General features: G+C 44.9%; 1 non-coding gene across 1 annotated transcript; it reads left to right on the forward strand.

Moving 5' to 3' along the window:
* Nucleotides 1-18,332: 18,332 nt before the first annotated feature.
* On the forward strand, nt 18,333-18,404 carry trnam-cau. The gene has a single exon. It is a non-coding gene; the product is annotated as a tRNA-Met (tRNA).
* The last annotated feature ends 902 nt before the right edge of the window (nt 18,405-19,306 follow it).

The raw sequence follows: 19,306 nt of genomic DNA on the forward strand, positions 1-19,306 counted from the left end.
TTTCCCTTGCTGGACATGTTGTAAACTTTGCTTCTCCTGTAACTCCATGTCTATCACAACGTCCCTAGCTAATTTTCTACCTCCATTTTTCTGATCTCTGATGCTCCTGTGCAGGAGCCATGCTGCAGAGCACAGGGCCTGGAGCTGGGGTGTAAATACTGAGTTCTTCTTCACTCAAATTAGAGCCTAGAGAAATGCCTGTGCATAGAACGTACGAAGATCCCGTGTTCCAATCCGTGTCAGCTCTCCTCCTTTAATTATTTTCCTATGCTTTCAAGAATGTATCTGCGCCATTTCCTTCTTTTCCTTTGAACTACAAAAATTAACATAGTCTGGTTCTAATTTTTCACACCCCTGCGGTCTACTCACCATCCCCTGTGAATTTACCAGACCGCTAAACCCTTCTCTCCATTGCTTGATTTTCCATGTTTCCTTCCCTCTCTGTATTCTGCTGCCACAATTTCCACCTGCACTCTACACATCATATGTTCACTTAGTTGCCCCATTCTCTTTTTCACCAATATCACTTATGTCATTGAATGACTCTCATCCTCTGCCCGATCACAGTCCTGCCACTTTGTTCTTTGGTCCCCCAGACAGCGCCATTATCTGACTTGGTCATTCATTTAAAACTCTTAATCTCATATGTTTCAGTTCTAATGAGAGGCTATCTGCCTGAAACATTAATTCTGTTTCTCCTTTCACAGATGCCGCCCGACCTGCTGAATATTTCCAATACACTCCATGTTTTTTTCACATTTATGCCAGTTTCATTATTTCATTTTTGCTCCAATATGTAGTCCTGGAAATTAACACTGGTGAGTGACAGAGGTATGAAGGAGTGTCCAGAGCCTGCCTCTTTTATCATTGGCAGGTTGCTGCCCTGAATTCCGCCTCATTAACAACCTTGGCATACAGTCAGGCAGGGAAGAGTCTGCAGCTGGCCTCAGCAGCAAAGTGTTCAATACCAGGAAGCCTGTGCAAGGGGCTGCCTGATATTGGAATAGCCAACACCAAATCCGGAGATGGAATAGTGACATCTCCAATCATTAGCCAGCAATCCCCAAACCCGGGATGGGTTAGACTATCCTGGAGTTTGATGCGAGTTCAGGTGTGGGGGGGATATGCAGGGGAATGCATGATCTAATACAGGATGTGGAGTTCTGACCTCCGGTGTGTCCAACCCTGACGTGGGAGAGGGGAAGGCTGTGTAATCTCAGTCCATCCTCGTGGGTGCGTCTGATCCTGGAATGTCCACACTCAGCCGCTGACAATTACAAGGGAAGACTCCAGTTCGAGACAGTTCCAGCCCAGGGAGGGGTTCGACCCTGGAGAGAGGGTCTAATCCTATGGGAGTCCAAAACCAAAGTTGCTTCTCTTGGGTGGCAAATGATTCTGGAAAGTCAAACCTGGAGGAGGGATTCCGACCTCAAGGGGATCCAATCCTGGGAAGCTCCAACCCTACAGGGATGGGGACTGCCTTCATAGTCTGCTCTTTGAAGGGGTCGGTTGGTGACTGTGCCCTATTGCATTGGGTTCAGATTCTGAGGAGAGGGTGGGGCTGATACTATCTCCTGTGTGGAAGAGAGGTGCACATGGGATGATGCCGATACCTCATTGAGGATGTCATTTTTGGATGTGTGACATCTAATGAGGAATATCGTATGGTCAGATTTCAACCTGTAAAGAAAATAAGTCGGATATGTCCAGTCTTCTTAAAATATTTAAAGTGTCAACTCGCCTGCTAGAAGCGCTTATCTGCCCATTTACTGAAAGCACACTGTAAAACTCGCAAGTGGGCAGCTTGGTGGTTGGGTGGAGTCTAGGTTGAACATTGTTTTCAATTTTCTATCACTAACTCGCTGCCAACCCATTGATTTTGGTGCTAAAATCTTCCTTTGCTGCCTGTGATAGGCGCAGAACATGCTTGATCAGTAATATCCGGTCCCTTTTACTTTCCCTCTCTTGCCGTTAATTTAGTGGCGAATGTGATCCTGCCCCAAGGAAAGTGCGGACTCTCCACCTGCGCCACTCGCTATCCAGTGGCCATAGCAGCGGTTGATCTCCTGGACATTATCCTTGAGATGATACTGTTTCGGATCAAGTATTATTATTTTCCAATGTCTTTTCTGGACATTACTCCTGTTTGTAGTGTTATCATTGTCCTCTTTCGTGCAGCCAGTGACTGTTCTGTCTGGCTCAGCTTCACTTTCTCCTTTGATCCATTTGTGGCAATTTGTTGCCAGAACCTGACAACAAAATATTGCTCCGAGAAAAATGCTGCCGTGGTCCTAGCAACAATCGGCACCCTGCTCTGTTTAACATAAAAACATTCTTTGTACTTTGCAAATGCACCTGGAGAGATAACGGACAATGTCCGTGGCTCTGTACTGCAAAATCAAGCTATTATATTGAGCCTGGATGGGTGGGATTTGATTGGCGTGATTGGGTTTTAACACCATTGCTCCTATTCTTAAAAAGTCTCTGGCTGAACGCTCTGACAGTCAGGCGCTGGCCAGTCGAGTCTGTAAGGGACTGAGCGGCCACAGCAAGGGAGAGAGTCACACTGACCCAGACATGTAGGGTAGAAGGAAGTCTTAGATTTTACTCTTCACCATATCCGGCAGCTTCATACTACCCAGTCAGTTTATGTTATACAATTCTTATATGACAGTATTCGAGGAAAAAAGTCCAGAGGACAAAAGCGAATCTGAGGGAATATTTCTGCAAGTCGGATACATGCTGGTGAACGTAATTTGCTGCGCAAACACATTTATTTATGGGGTAACTCAGTTCAAATTTAGAGAGCAGGTCAAGAGTCCGGTGAAAAATCCGGTTACATCAATTAATGAATTACTTAATAAGCAAAGCAACTGCGAGCAACTCAAGTAATAGTTATCCTCTGACCAGCAATAGATCAGTCCATATCAGATAAGTGGTGACAGCTAGAGTACCGTATGTTAAGGGGGAGCGGAGGAGATTCATAACGCTTTATCCAGGACGGGAGGGGAAACGGCATCGACAATCACTCCACCACTTCCACCGATTCGAATCTTAGCTCCTCACATCTGTTCAGAAATAAATAAAGATGTTCGTAAAAATAGCTAATTTGCGACATCTGTTGGAGAGCTTTCTGTGTGAATTAACTTTTTAAAAAAAGATTATCACTGCAGATGAAGATTCTTTAATGAGTGCATCGAACTTTCATTCCTGCTTCCGGTCGCTCTAATATCTTTCTCCCCTGCCCCGAAATTTCTCAATTTCTCGACCACAAACCCAATTCTAACAATGCGTCCAATCCCATCCCTGACTGCAACACTAACCCTAAATCTAACTGTAACACAAACCCAAACTTAACCCGGATCCGGAAAAAAAAACGAATTCTCGTCCTGTACTTCACCTTAATGCTAACCTAAATCGTAGCCTTAAATTTAACTTCAAACTAGCAATAAATTTTAAGTGCTACACAAAATTGAATCCCAAGTAACCTGAACCCTGATCTAATTTGCATCCTGAACACTGGGCGTGGTGTGACCAGTGAGGCACTCGGTCACGTGTCGTGCGACAACTCGGTGAAGTCTGAGCCATCTCCCAGACAAATATGGCGTTGTGTACATTTTCTACATTGCACGCTGGGCGATGAGGCATCCGCTATGTTTACTCGTGCGTGTGGGGGGATGAAAAGGAGGCGAAGGTATTAACGGGACTAGGACGATGAGTTCTAGAGGAACTTACAGATAGACAAGGTTACAGGGATGGGGTGGGGGGGGGGGTGGGGGTGTGTGTGGGTGGTGGTTGGCGGGTTCCATGGACTGCGGTACGTTACAGCGATAGGGAAATTTGTAGGGATTGGAGGAGGTTACAGCGATGGGTAGTGTTCAGGGGCTGGAGGAGATTAAAGAGAGAGGGAGGCGTGTAAAATCTGGCGGAGGTTATTGAAATTCAGGCGTTCTGGGGGCTGAAGCAGCTTACGGCGATAGAGAGGATTGTAGCATTGAAGGAGGTTACAGCGATAGGAAGAGGTGCAGGGGCTGGAAGAAGTTGCAAATATCGGGAAACATGGTGGCTGGAAGAGATAACGGCAATAGAGAGGCTTTCAGGGCTAGAGAAGGTCACAGAGATCGGGGTACTGAGGACTGGGGTAGGAACCGGGGAAGGTACTGTGATAGGGAGTTTTATATCGGCTGGAGGAGGCTACAGAGATATCTAGAGTCGTAGGGGCTATTGGAAGTGAGTGGTATAACTGCAGCGTTAGAGGTTTTTAAGCTAAACAGTTGGGGAGGGATCATGCAAGAGGTGATGTGATAAACTAAAGGGAAACAACGAGGTAATAGAGCAGAGTAGCGATTGGGGTAATGGTATCCAAAGTGTGGCAGCAAGGGGCAGAGAGTACAAACTTAAGAGTGCACCAGCAAATAAGACCAAAGAGAGAAAAAATGGTAAAAAGACTGAGTTAACGGCTCTGTATCTGAATGCAAGCAGAATTCGTAACAAAATCGATGCTTTGCTCGCACCAATAGAGATGACCTGATCGCCATTGCAGAAACTTTACAGGTTGCGGGGTGTCCAAGGCTAAGTAATAAAGGACGTTTGACATATCGAAAAGATAGGAATCTAGGCAAAACTGGTGTGGTATCTGCTTATTAAGGATGTCATTAGTACAGTAGTGAGAGATGACGTCGGCTGGAAAGGGCAAGATGTAGAAACAGTTTGGGTAGAGGTAAGCAATAGCAAAGGTAAGAGATGGCTTGTTGGAATAGTTTTTTTGCAGGCTAACAGTCGTTACATGGTTAAACAGCGCATACAGGAGGAAATGAATGGGCGTGTAAAAATGGTATGTCATATTCCTGGGTGGCCTTAATCTAGACGTTGATTGGGTATATCGGATTGGCAAAGGTAGCCAGAAACATGAGCTCATAGACTGCATTAGGGGTAGTTAATTAGTACATTATGCTCCATAGCCAACCACGAAGCAAACTATTACAGACCTGGTAATGCGCAGTGGGGCAGGATTAATCAATCAAATCATAGTAAAGAATCCTTTCGGCGACAGCGATAATACAATGATAGAATTTCAATTTCAGTTTGAAATGGATACATGCTTTAATCCTGAATAGGTGCAACTATAAGGCTATGAAAGCAGATCTAGCTAAAGTGAATTGGGAAACGATACAAAATGTAGGAGAGTGGAGATGCAGTGACGAGCTCTAAAGAGATATTTAATCCCAGTGAGAAAGATTCTTTGGGAAGGATGCGTCACCCATTGCTGAATAAGGAAGTTAACTATGGTCACAACAAAGATATATCCCAGTGAGGAAGTAGGGTTCTAGGAAGGGGATAAACCAACCATAGCTAACCAAGGAAGTTAAGGATAGCATCAAATTAAAAACAAATACAATGTGGCAAAGATTAGTGGTAAGCCAGAGGATTGGGAAAGTTTTAAAAACCAACAAGAGGCGACTAAACATAATAACGAGGGAGAAAATAAACTTTGAGGGTAAAGCAGCAAATAATATAAAAATGGCCAGAAAGAGCTGCTTCAAATATATAAAAAGGAAGAGAGAGGCCAAAGTGAACATGGGTCCCTCAACGAATGAGGCTGGGGAAATAATAATGGGGAACCAGGAAATGGCAGAGGAGTTGAATAAATATTTTGAATCAATCTTCACGGTAGAAGACACTAATAGCTTTCCAAAAACCCTAAATAATCAAGGGGCAAAGCGTGGGGTGGAGGAGTGAGTAATAAATACAATAACTATTACTGGAGAAAAAGCACCAGGGAAACTAATGGGGCTAAACGCCGCTAAGTCCCTGGACTTGTTGGTTTGCATCCAAGGATATTAAAAGAAGTAGCTACAGAGAGAGTGGATGCACTGGTAATAATATTTCAAGAATCATTTGATTCTGGAAAAGCCCCAGAGGATTGGAAAACTTCCAATTTAACATCCTTATTCAAAAAGGGAGTGAGACAAAATACAGGTAACTATTAGCTTGTTAGCTTAACATCTGTCATTGGGGAAATGTTAGAGCCTATTATAAAGGATGTAATAACAAAACATTTAGAAATACATAATATAATCAAGTAGAGTCAGCATGGCTTTATGAAGCTGAAATAATGCCTGAAAAATTTATTAGAGTTCTTTAAGGAGGTAACAAGCAGGATAGATAAAGGGGAACCACTCGATGTAATATGTTTGAATTTCCAAATGGCGTTTGATAAGCTACCACACATAAAGCTGCTTTATAGGATAAGAACCCATAGTGTTGGGGGTAGCATATTAGCATAGGTAGAGGATTGGCTAACTAATAGAAGACAGAGAGTTAGAATAATGGGGACATTTTCAGGATGGCAACCTGTAACTTGTGGAGTGCCAAAGAGATCAGTACTGGGGCCACAATTATTTACAATATGTATTAATGACTTGGATGAGATAAGTGAAGGTACTATTGCAATGTTTGCGGATGACACAAAAATAGGTGGGAAGGCAAGTGGTGAGGATGACACACAGAGTCTACAGAGGGATATAGACTGATTAAGCGAGTGGTCAAAATCCTGCCAGATGGAATACAGTGTGAGAAAATGTGAGGTTATGCACTCTGCCAGGAAGAATAGAGGAGCTGAATATTAGTTAAATAGAGAAAAGCTGCAGAAAGCTTCAGCACATAGGGATTTGGGGGTGCTCGTGCATGAATCACAAAAAAACCTAGTGTAAAAGTTCAACGGGGAATAGGAAAAGGAATGTTTGCCTTTATTTCAAAGGGAATGGAGTAGGTAATTCTTGCTGAATAGGGAAGTCTTGCTAAAACTTTACAAAGCACAATTTAGGAAACACCTTCAATATTGCGAACAATTTTGGTGTCTTTGTCTAAGGAAAGGTACACTGGCATTGGAGACAGTCCAGAGAAGGTTCACTAGGTTGAACCCGGATCTGGAGGGATTTTCTTACGAGTAGAGGTTGAGTAGGCTGGGCCTGTGCTCATTGGAGTTTAGAAGAATGAGAGGCGACCTTATTGAAACATATAAGGTTCTTAGGGGGTTGACAGGTTAGGTGCTGAGAAGTTGTTTCCTTTGTAGGGAAATCCACACGATCCTCCACACAGACTACTTCATGTAATATTTTCTGCTTATCTCTGAATTCTGAATGATAAAAAAGTGAATAGTGATTTCTGTATTAATTCCTCATATTGACCTTTATCTGTAACACCGACAGTGAATGTGAATTTCTTCCGTTCTGTTGCAGTTCTTGCTGCCTTTCAGTAGATGTCAGCACGCTGTAGTAGAGCGAAGTTTACAGATCAGAGAAAACAGAGAAGAATTGTTCACATAATTTGGGAGGGGGCAGTTTTAGAAATACTAAGGGTGGAGATGACTTTTTACTGCATTTATTTTGTAGCAAGCAGTAGTTATCGCTGGCTATCCCTCGATTCGAGAATGACATCTACTCAGGGCCGAGCGTTTCTGACGCGGATCTTCAGGTAAGTGCGCAGGCCGATTCTCGGCCCACACACGTTTGGGGACATGGGACAGGGTATCCCACGAGGTAGAGGGGTCCAGAGTGCCGGATTTGCTTCTTGTTAGTTCCTTCTCATTTCTGCTTCATCATGAAGACATTGTGATGCAAAGCGTACTGCACCTTGGGGGACAGATTTTGGTCATACTGAAAGATGAGCTCCTGCCAGTAATTAACGTGAGTTTCAAAGTGTCTTTGAAGAGCTTTATTTTTTTCTCCCCTGGAACTTGGCCTTTGGAGAGTTGAGAAAACAGGATCTGCCTGGTGACGCGCTGTTCGACCATACGCAGAGTCCTGTCCATCGAAATTGATTTTTTTCAGGAGTTTGTGGCTGAATCCTTGCGGAGCTGGGTTCAAGAAAGACACTAGTGTTTGTTCGACGATTTTTGCTTTGAACCTGGCAGATGCCGCGGAGGCATTGTTGACAGAAATTCTCTAGCACTCTTAGGAGTCGCTGTTACACAGGTAAGTAGTTATAATGTGCGATAGCCGTCAACCTGTTGTCTTGTGTATGAAAATGAGATGCACTCTTATCTGCCTTTCTTAGGCCCTTTATCTCTGCATCAAAATATTTCGCTATTTTTAAGACAATATTAGACCAACCCCAAGCCTTGCTATAACAAGAGAAAAAGGGCCCAGACTTATCATCCTTGGATACCAGGCATTTCTATTTTTTCTAAATTATTCTTCTTGGATGGGGTGTGATTGTCTCTTACAGGGCCAGTATTTGTTGCCCTTTCCTAACTTCCCTTGAACTGGCTAGCTTGCTAGCCCATTTCAGATTGAAGTTCACAGTCAACCATATTGTTCTGGTTCTGGAGTCAGGCGTAGGCCAGACCAGGTAAGGACGGCAGACTGCTTTCTTTAAAGTGCATTGGTGAACCAGATGTCTTTTTTTATATATATAACAATCCATGACATTTTAATGGCAGCCATTACTGAGACTAGCTTTCAATTCCAGGTTTCTAAAATAATTGAATTTAAATTCAGCCAGCTGCCGTGGTGAGGTTTGAACTCGTGTTCCCAGAGTTTACCCTGGGTCCCTGAATTACTAGCCCAGCGATTGCGTATTTCATCCCTAAAAACGAAAGGAACACATTCAGCTGCTGGGTGAGCCGTTTCAAGAAGAGATTAGAATTCCCTCCACAGCATGTGTTCAAAGCCTTTTGTTTCATCTGAAAAAAAAACAATAACTGATCGAGATCAGTCAGGTATTGTAGATTTGTCAGCAGCTAAGCGAACTACAAAGTGAGGAACGAATGCCCAAAATAGCAAAAAAAACCCCCTTATTTTTAAAGCAAGAGTCCTGCAATGTTTGAAAGAAAAAAACAGAATCTTCAGCTAACGTAACTGGTTGGTGCGGGTGTGGGTTGGTAAGGGAGGCGGGGTCGGCGGCGCAGGATCGTGGGGGTGGTGAGGTTTTCGAACGGGAATTGAAGAGCAACTTCTACAGGACTACTGGAAAAGTGCTAGGTATTGGAACCAGCCGATTTTCTCTTCTATAGGGCTAGGACAAACACAAAAGGCGGGATAGCCTCTTTTTGTCTTGTGTACACTAGTCTATGTGTAGAGGTATGGGATTCATTCTGTATCACATTGTCTCTGGTGCAGAATTTGGGTATGGAATTCATTGGTTATCTGTCAGCCTCTGCGGAGGCGTATGAGTACTAGATTGATTCTGTATCGCTCTGTCTCTGGCACAGGATTTGCGTGTGGGATTCATTATGTATCTGTCCGTCTCTGAGACACTTTGGAAATCTGGATTCATCCCACCAAGATCATACCTCATAGAAACATGCTCATTTGGCCTCAAGGGTGCATTGCTTCAGAACATCTTCCATCCAGGCTATTTCATGTAACATTATGTGCTTTTCTTGAAATCCATTTGCTCTCTTTTACATATGCAGCTTTCCCTCAAATACTGCTTTTCGAATAATCTAAATACGATTGTATTTCCCAAATACTAGGAATTCAATGGGAATACAATAAGTTAATGTGGATTTAGTGATTGGATTTAATACTTAAATATCTATGTCCAACCTATCACATTCCATCGTTAACTCCTCAGATCGATCTGTTTCTGCACCTCTGACAGTTAATGGCAATCTCTTCCGCTGCATTACAGTTCTCAGGACCGGCCTATAGATGTCAGCACACTCTGGTAGAGCGAAGTTTACAGATCAGTCAAGTTTAGTTCGCATTACACGGTGGCGGGGAGTTTTAGAAATGCTAGGTGTGGATGATGATCTTTCATTATATTTATTTTATAATTATCGGTTATTATGGGGATGTCCGTCTATTCGAGAATTATATCCAAGGAGGGTGGTGAGTTTCCGCCCTGGTTCTTCATGTGACTGAACAGGCCGATTCTCGGCTCTCAGATCTTTGGACACACGGAACAAGAGGTAGGCTGTTGGATCCGAAGTGCAGGATTTGCTTCCTGTTTCTTCCTTCTCAGCCGCCCTTCTGCCTCATATTAAAGCCTTGAGATTCAAAGTGTGCTGCAGCTTGACGGACAAGTTTTAGTCATTTTGAATGATGAGAAGCAAGCTCCTCGCAGTCATTAATACGAATGCTGCAGAGCTTGAATGAAAGTTTCAGAGTGTCTTTGAAGCGTTTTCTTAGTCCTCTCATGGAACGTTGGCCATTTGAGAGTTGCAAAAACGAGATCTGGCGGGGGTATACGCTTTTCGACCATCCGGATACCGCGTCCAGTCCATTAAAGTTGATTTATGCAGGACTTTTGCCCGAATGTTTGTGGAGCCATCTTCAAGAAGGATACGAGCGGTTGTTCGACGGGTTGGATCTGGAGGAGGCGTTGCTGATGGGATTTCTCTTGCACTCTCATGTGTCGCTCATACGCAGTCCAATAGTTATAAGATAAAAGCAAAGTACTGCGGACGCTGGAAATCTGAAACAAAAACAGAAATAGGTGGAAAAGCTCAGCAGGTCTGACAGCATCTGCGGAGAGGAACACAGTTAACGTTTCGGGTCCGTATCTGAGGAAATATAGAGATGAGGTGCAATGTAAGCTGGTTGAGGGGGGTGGGACAGGTAGAGTTGGATAGAGGGCCAGTGATAGGTGGAAAAAGCCCAGGATCCCGCATCTCTTTTGTTCTGGTCCCCGTGGAGACCAACAAACCAAAAGAACCAAATTTACCCAATGATCCCAACGAAAAAAACAAATAGACAAGATTTCAATTTTTACGTTTTGACTTTAAGAATCAAACCTGAATCAGCATCAACTAAACATGAATTAACAGGCAAAGTGCAGTCGGTATAAGCTATAACTTACTTATTGTTACTGAATTAGGCTTTTAAAAATGCAGCAACTGCTCACTATATGTGGTGATTTTTGTATTTGGACCGTTCAGTCTCTCAGCTTCTCTCCAGCTTCTCACCACATACAAAATTGTCTTATGCATCTTCCTCAGGTCTTAAGTGGCTGATCTCACACTTCCCTGCATGGAACTCCAACTGATCCCATCTGTATTATTTCCTGCACCCAACTCGTTGGCGACAGTTAACTTCCACAAGAACCAGGAGGCTCCTGACCTCGTTATGGCTTTGGTCCAAACATGGAGCGGGTGATTACAGAGAGAGGAATCGGGAGGGTATTCCGAATGTTGCAGCTCAAACAGGGAATTGTTGATGTGTGACGTGGAACTGCTATTTACCGATTTCAAAGGTTCTGGTAAAAGGTCACAAGCCTCAGACGTTAAAAGTTTAATTTTCCCCACAGATGTTACCTGATCGGCTGAAAGTTCCCAGCATTTTCTATAATTTTTTATTCATGTGAGTAACGAGTCAGCGCTGCATAGTTCTTTTCCGATCGCTCACAAATCCTATATCATTATTTTTCTACCACTCTGCTAACTTTCAGTCTTTCTATTTGGGTCTCAGCCCCTTCACAGCTTGCAGCATTTCACCAATTAAAAGCAAAACGAAACACAACTCGATCATTCGTTGGCTTGGTCGGTTTATTCATGAGCGCCAGCTGGCAAAGTATTTCTCACTGACTTAATCTATTGAGAGAATTTGAAAATAAATTGATGACAAATGTTGTGCTTCTGCTCTCTCGTTACTTGCTTTTCCTGTTACTCCTCCATTCGATGTAAAGCTGCTGAAAGTAAAGAACATAGGACAGCGCCAACATGCGAAGTAGGAGCAGGAGCAGGCCATTCGGCCCCTCGAGCCCGCTCCGCCATTGAATAAGATCATGGCTGATCTGTTTGTGTTTCGAGCTCTACATTCCCATCGAGCCCCTATAATCTTTGGTTCCTTTGCCTAACAAGAAGCTATTTACCTCTGCCTTAAAAATATTCAATGGCCCCACTTCCACCGCCTCCTGATTCAGACAGTTGCAAAGTCGCACAGCCCTCTGACAGAGGAAAAAAAAAACTCCTCATCTCTGTTCTATAAGGGCAGCCTCTAATTTGGAAACAGTGCCCCTCTAGTTCTGGACTCACTCACAAGAGGATACATCATTTCCACGTACACCTTGTCAAAGCCGTTAGGATCTTACATATTTCAATCAAGTCATCCCTGTTCACTCTTCTAAACTCTAATGGAAACAAGCCCAGCCTATCCAACCTTTCCTCACAAAACAACCCGCTCATTCCAGCTGTCAATATAGTGAACCTCCTCTGAATCGCCTCCAACGCATTTACATCGATCGTTAAACCAGGAGGCCAAAACTGCACACGGTAAAGAACGAGATCCATTACATGATCCCTATGTAATCTTCATTCCAATAAAATTTAGGCGATGGATTCCTTCCCGCCAGCCGGACTCGCTTTCCTTCCTCGCTCGCACCCGAACGTTCTCGCCGCTTCTCCCCCCTCCACTTTAGGAAGTAGAATCAGAGGTGAATTTCGGGTGAACTACCGGACTCTTTAGACGCGGTTAAGCACCTTTCCCAGATGTCAGACGCCGGAACATTTAATCTGATGTTACTAGTGTGCTTAACTGATCTTATTCATTTAAAGGATTCTCATTACTGCGGATCAGTCATTAAACCCTATTGTCGGCTCTGGGACGATCAGAATCGTTGGTAACAGACAACGCACCATGAGGCTTGAAGAGAGATCATACCGACTGCAGGAAAGTTGCATGGCGGTGACATGGAGGTATCCCCAGTGTGCGAGAGCAGATATCCATCTGCCCACAATAAATGTCCCGCTTCGTGTTTTGGAAACGTGAACCTGATAGTTGACACTGGGTTTATTGTCTGCATTTTGTTTTAGCTCCTTTAGCAGTGATAATTTGAAAGAATTCCATCATCACCGCACCTCCAACCTCACCCCCCCACCCCCGCACCTCCCCCCGCACACCCCCTCCCCACCCCCACCCCCACCCCCAGCACAGCAATAACTTTGTGACATCGATGGTTAAGCCGAATCTTAGTCAGTTCCCCCGACCCAAACTTCTGGGCACTTGCATTAAGCAGCAGTTAGAAGCAAAAAGTAGGAGGAATGGGAATAGTGGCTCTGGGAAATACTTAAACAGCAGTCACCCTAGAAAACATTTTAAATGAATCACTGAACTGACAGACGGAGGGAAGATGCGGATCAAACACAATTTCAATCCATGGAATAGAATCAATGTAAAAGAACCGAGTGTAGGAGGAGCACGATTGGCTCTTTTCACCGTGAGCCTGTGGCGCAACAGTAGCGCATCTGACTGCATCCTCGACGGTTATGTATTCAAGTCATGTGAGGCTCACAGTAGTTTCCTGCAGCTCACGCTCCTGGATTTTTTATCTGGACAATATTCGTCGTGTAATAATGTTCACCAAATGTTGAATTTCAAGAACAATTTTAACAGATCAAAGTCCTTTTTTCGGGCTACTTCCGGTTTGCACCCTCAGTTTTTATGTTGCACAGTTTAATATCGGAAGACTGTCCTTCGTTTGTGCTTTCGGTCTGTTACCCAGTATGTGAAGTAAAACACAAACTGTCCAGCATGGGTTTGAACCCAGCCACCTCCGTCTATACAGCCGCTGAGTTTAGTTGGTTAGAGCGTGGTGCTCATAACATTACACTAAACTTTTATTACGTAAGCTCTAACCACAGCTTCATTTTTTCAATATCTCAGGGGATTCAAACTCGTCCTGTTAAAGCAGAATGACAGTGAGTTCAGTTAGAAATGTTTACAAACATCACCAATTTCTTTCGGCTCACTGTGCACAGTTATAGAGATCTGTGTTAAACAGCAGGAGCGGAAACACAGTCCGACACCCACTCTTCACATTAACGATGAGGCTGGATTTCAGTTTTGGGATTTTAGGGAATGCGGATGTTATTGTGGAAGCTGAAGCCACTTTTCCTTTGAATGGAGCCAATTAAAGTGCCGGCCTTAGAGTCACCGAGCCCGGGGTCAGTGGGAGCCTGGGGACAAGACTGATCCCAGAGAAAGGAAATGAGATTAAAAACTGTCATGATCGTAGGTCAGAAGCATTATGATTTTGGTAAGTTCCAATTAGGGACAAACACCTTTTTGTTTAAAGTAGACAAAGTTTGAGATTCAATACAATTGCTAAGTGACTCTACAGCTCTGGATAAACAAAATACCAGGCCAGAAAGATAAAACTATTTACAATATCTATCTTATACATTCAGGGCTAATATGAGGTACATGTAAATCAACAGACAAACTGGTTTAACGCACCAAACTACACAATAAATGCCAGATGCGACCAAGCATAGGCTATGGAATTCTCAACAACCCACCTAGATATAAGTCAGCAGTATGAGCCAACCAATATCACTGACACGCTCTCTCTCTCTCACGAGGAATTCCAGTCTTCACCGTCGAAGATCTTGCCTTGGAATTATCTCCTAAAGTCACCTCATCTCAGAAGACTTGAGTGATGGCTCGCCTCGTAGGGATACAATCTCATCTCCCGAGATTCCATTCCCCTGGATTCCTGAATCTGCTCTCAAAGGCTGACTCACAAGCAAACCTTTAGCACTTTGGTTGCATTGAGCAGAACACTACTGTTGGAAAAGGGTATCTTTGCTCCAGTGGACAGCAGAATGGAGTCACCAACCTCCTTGGATCTTCAGGGCTTCTCCAGAGCCATCTTTACTTAAGCTCTGCTGACTGCAGACCTTTTCCGACTTGTTAACTTAACTGGGACCACTTCCCATCCCTGTCCCTTGTCTGGGACCACACCCTATCCCATCTCCCTTTGAGATCTCATCCCGTCCACTATCCCTCTGAGACATCTCCCGCTGTACCCGCACATTGACCCTAACTGGTAAATTTCTCTTCAATGACGCTCCACGCCTGGTCACAGGCCTCTGGTCCACTTTTGTGCTATAGGCACAGGCGAGCTGGGCCCACTCTCAGCCCAAATAACTTAAAGATGATACATTGTGCATGTGCAGTCCCAGCCGTGGCCTGCCATAATTTGAAGTTACTGACCTCTGCTTACAACCTCAAGGTAAGCTGACTCTCATAGCAAGAGAGAGGGAGAGAGAAATAGAGAGGGAGGAAAGTAGGGAGAGAGGGAGGGCGATATGGGGAGGGAGTTGGGGAGAGAGAGAAATGGATGGAGAGAGCAAGGGAGAGAGGAAGAAAACGAGGGAAGAGCGAGAGAGGGAGGGGCGAGGGAGAGGGAGGGAGTGGGAGAGAGGAAAGAGAGAGGCGAGGAGCTGAAGGAAGAGCAGCAACTGGTGGGAGAGCAGGAGAGAGAAGGAACGTGCATTCCTCCTGCACTTTTGGCAATATCAGGAAGATCCAAAACCTCACAACCACCATGTGGGGGTGTTGGAGGTGTGTGTGTGGGGGTGGGGGGGGGGGGTGGTGCGGGGGGGTGGAGTGGTGAGGGGTGGTGCTGGTTTTGGTAAGTGAGGATCCAGCTTGAATGTGCACAGCAAGATCCCACAGGCAGCAATCTGAACAATGACGGCATAATCAATTTCAGTGATGCTGGCTGAGTGATTGTTATTGACCTTAGGACTCCAGGTAAAACTTTTCTTCTCTTTTTGGTAGGATTGTTTACATCCGCCCAAGAGAGGAAGATGGGGTCTCGGTTTGTATTGTGGTTTATGGCTGGATATTTTCATATGCCATTACTGATTCTTTGTGAGGTGTTACAGGATATTATGCTACCTACTTCGCCTCTTCTCTGAGTTCAACTTGTTGGAAACATTGAAAAGCTCCTTGTTCCATCTTTACTAAATCACATGACTGTGATTATGAAATTTAACCCGTTACAGTCAGTGGCGATGTGACATAGGTACCAATAATACTCACATAACATCATCAAATGTCCTAATTTTTCTTCAGGGGCAGGTATAAATGCAATAGGTTTTGAGCAAGTGAACGAGTCCGGGCTTTGGGAAGAGTTTGAACAAAAGCGCAGGTCTGTAATGGTGTGGGGGTCCGGGGAGAGTAAATTACAAAAGGCTTCACAGTGCAAAAGCCAAAGGGAGATTTACTGGAACAGGCAAAGAAACAAAAGGTGGGTCCAGATGAGGTGAGAATGGCTAGAGAGCAGGCTTCCAATTACAAAGTGAAGAAATTAAATAAGAAACAAAAAAGTGAAAAAAAACCCTGAAAGAAACACATGAAACAAGAGAGATGGCGAGTTTATAATCTAAAATTATTGAACTTGATGTTGCAGCCAGAAATGTGCTGGGTGAGGTGTTCTTCCTCGAGCTTATGTTATCCTTCACCAGAACACTGCAGCAGACCAAGGACAGAAAGGTCAGAGTGGGAGCAAGGTGGAGCATTGAAATGACAAGTGGTAGGAAGCTCAGAGTCAGGCTTGCAGATTGAAATGAAAATCCTTGAAGCGCTCACCCACCTGAAGCAGATGAGAACATATTGTGGCAGCAGATGCAGCACATTAAACTGAAAGATGAACAAGTGCATCACTGTTTCACTTGGAAGGAGAATTTGAGGCCTTGGATGTTGAGGCACAAAAGCAAGTGCTGTGTCTGCTGCACTTGCACAGAAAGGTGCCATTAAAAGGAGAGGGGATATTGACTGGTGATTGGCTTTCTTGTTGTTTATCAGCTGAGTCAATGATTACACATTGAGAGAGAAGGAAACGATCATATCACAGACCTGAAATGCTAGTTCTATTTCTCTCTCCACAGATGCTGTTTAATTGTTGTGTATTTCCAGCATTTTCTGTTTGTTGTTATTTCTGATTTTCAGCAGTCGCACTATTTTGCTCTGGTATCAGTGAACTTTCTGAGCTGTGTTCCGGTGGCCAAGAGTTTTTGTTTTATTCTTTCACGGGGTTTGGGCGCCGGTGGCTCGACCAACATTTATTGCCCCAACCGAAATTGCCCTTGAGAGGCTGACTGTGAGCTGCCTTCGTGAACTGCTGCAGTTCATGTGGTGTAGGTACACCCACAGTGCTGTTAGGGAGGGAGTGCCAGGATTTTGCCCCAGCGGCAGTGAAGTTCCAGGCCTGGGCCGTGTGTGGCTCGGAAGGGAGCTTGCTGCTGGAGCTGTTCTCATGCACCTGCTGCCCTTTTCCTTCCAGGTGGTGGAGGTCTCTGGTGTGGAAGGTGATGAAGGAAAATTAATGTGAGGAGTGGGATTGAAACCCACGCCTCCAGAGGAGACTGCGGCCTTAGAACGCTCACCAACCTGGCTTCTTAACGCAAGCGATGGTCCACTGGTCCACTGCGCTTTCTCCACAGTTGCTTTCGGAGCTGCTGAATATTCCCCGCATTTCCTGTTTCTGATTTTGTGCCATCATTACAGGGGTTCTTTTTTTTTACCTGACAACCCAAAGCTTGTCCCTAGGGGCAGCTCCAGGCACAGCTTCTCTGTGACCTTTAAAGTCGGCGGGTTTCGCGCTCATCACTCTGCGCCATTGGCTTTCAAACCCCGCCCCTCCCCCACCACCCCCACCCCCACTCCCACCTGCCCAGGTCTCCAGCTGTCTTAGCGTTGTTTTTTCGGCACTCGCAAGGGCCCGGGGATCACAAAGTCTGTGAGGGAATATAAGGGGTTAATCCACATTCACGAAACTGTGACTCTCTTAAGATGGACGGAAGTTGGTGTCCCTTCCAGATCCACTCGGAGGTCGAGTTACTGGAGCTGTGGGAATTTCTGCCATTTCTATCCCACAGTGAGTCGCGCCTCCCCGTTGGTGCGGCTGGGATGGTGATGGCTAAAGTGAGTGGCCGAGAAAGCGGGTGGTCCCCATGTCTCTCTAGGGCTTGTTTTCTCCCGATTCCACATCCAGCTGTGAGGGGGGAGGGGAGGGGGAAGGCGGGGCTGAAATGCCTCGCGGTGTCTGGAACATGCTCCGTTGGCGTCACGAACCAGCGGTTGCTGTGCTGCTTCCTCCCCATTTCCATAACGTGTGGTTGTTGAGAGCGAGTTACTGGATCTATGCTCATCTTGGCTGTTCTAAACCACAGTGAGTCGAGCCTAAACTGGCAACTGGTCCCGAGGGGCCGATCATCAGTTGCTGACATTTGATGTGGTGAACATCGGAATCCGACTGGCAGAGAACAGCCTTTAAGCCTGAGGTCTGCCAACCACCAAAAAATAGGGGAGGTTCCATGCAATAGAAAATACTCTTTCATAATTGGTCAATGTCTCCATGTTAGTACCTTGCTGGTTTGCGCAATCTTTCTTGCCTGTCACCGTGTGTGTCCTGATAGTCTCTTATTCTTTTCCATGTCTTTCTCTGTCTGTTGCTTTCGGAGTTGCGTGAAGTGCAATTGCACAGCCAGGGTGAGCTTCCCAACACGTGTGCTCTTCATATAAAAAATAACGAGTGAATGAATAGTTACCTGACTACTATGCAACACCAAGAGGTAGGAAGGCAGACGCTGGATCTATAGCAGAGTGGCGCAGCGGAAGCGTGCTGGGCCCATAACCCAGAGGTCGATGGATCGAAACCATCCTCTGCTATTGTTCTTCTCAATCACACCATAAAGGAACAGCGGCTTTCACTTTTCTTTACAGTAAGTTTGCATCAGGCTTCTTACTTCCAGGAAACGTTTCAAACTGCAACCACTCTCTCAAATCGTTTCTATTCTCACACGGACACAAGCAGCAAGTGCTACAAAAATACACCAGCCGAGGATTTCCCCTTTCTTTCAGCCCATTTCAGGCCATGTTCCAAATGGTCTTTCCTTGGTCTTCCCAAATACAAAAACCACCCTTTCACATCTTAATTGTTAAATCAGGAAATATAAAAGTGACACCGCAGCTCAGGCTGTAAAGTGTCTAATTGAAAGATGAGGCGCAGTTGTTCGAGCGTGCCTGAGCTTCACAGGAACATTGCAGGAGGCCGAGGGCCGAGTGATCTGCGTGACAGCCAGGTCGCCAGTCATTTTGTTTCACCACCTTGACTGTGTGGATGAGTTGGATCGAGTTCCTGCTAATTTACCGGGGGAACTTGGATTTCAATTCCCGTACGAGAAACTGACACTCCGACACCTTCTCTCGAAAGAAACTCCAACACCAACACTGACTAAGAATCTGCCTCTTAGACACTTTCTCCTGAGCTATTTATTTCATTCCTGCTCAAATCCCTGATCGTTAATTCCAAATGGATTGCTCAAACACAAGAAAAGGCTAAAACCCGACTCAGTGTAAGTGAGACAATCCAGTTAAAGTGTGGAAAAAATGAAATCAAACCGTGGGACTCCAGCTCTGTCAGTTTGTATGTTATCTCCGGGAAGATTGAAACCGACTGAATTCAGCCTCCTACCTGAACCCACAAGCATGGAGTTGCTGCATTTGGTGCCTCAGGATCAATCCAGATTCCCGTTACATGGACAAACATTCTTTAACATTTGTGTTCATTT

Source organism: Carcharodon carcharias (genome assembly GCF_017639515.1).
Source record: "Carcharodon carcharias isolate sCarCar2 chromosome 37 unlocalized genomic scaffold, sCarCar2.pri SUPER_37_unloc_1, whole genome shotgun sequence".
Lineage (NCBI taxonomy): Eukaryota > Metazoa > Chordata > Chondrichthyes > Lamniformes > Lamnidae > Carcharodon > Carcharodon carcharias.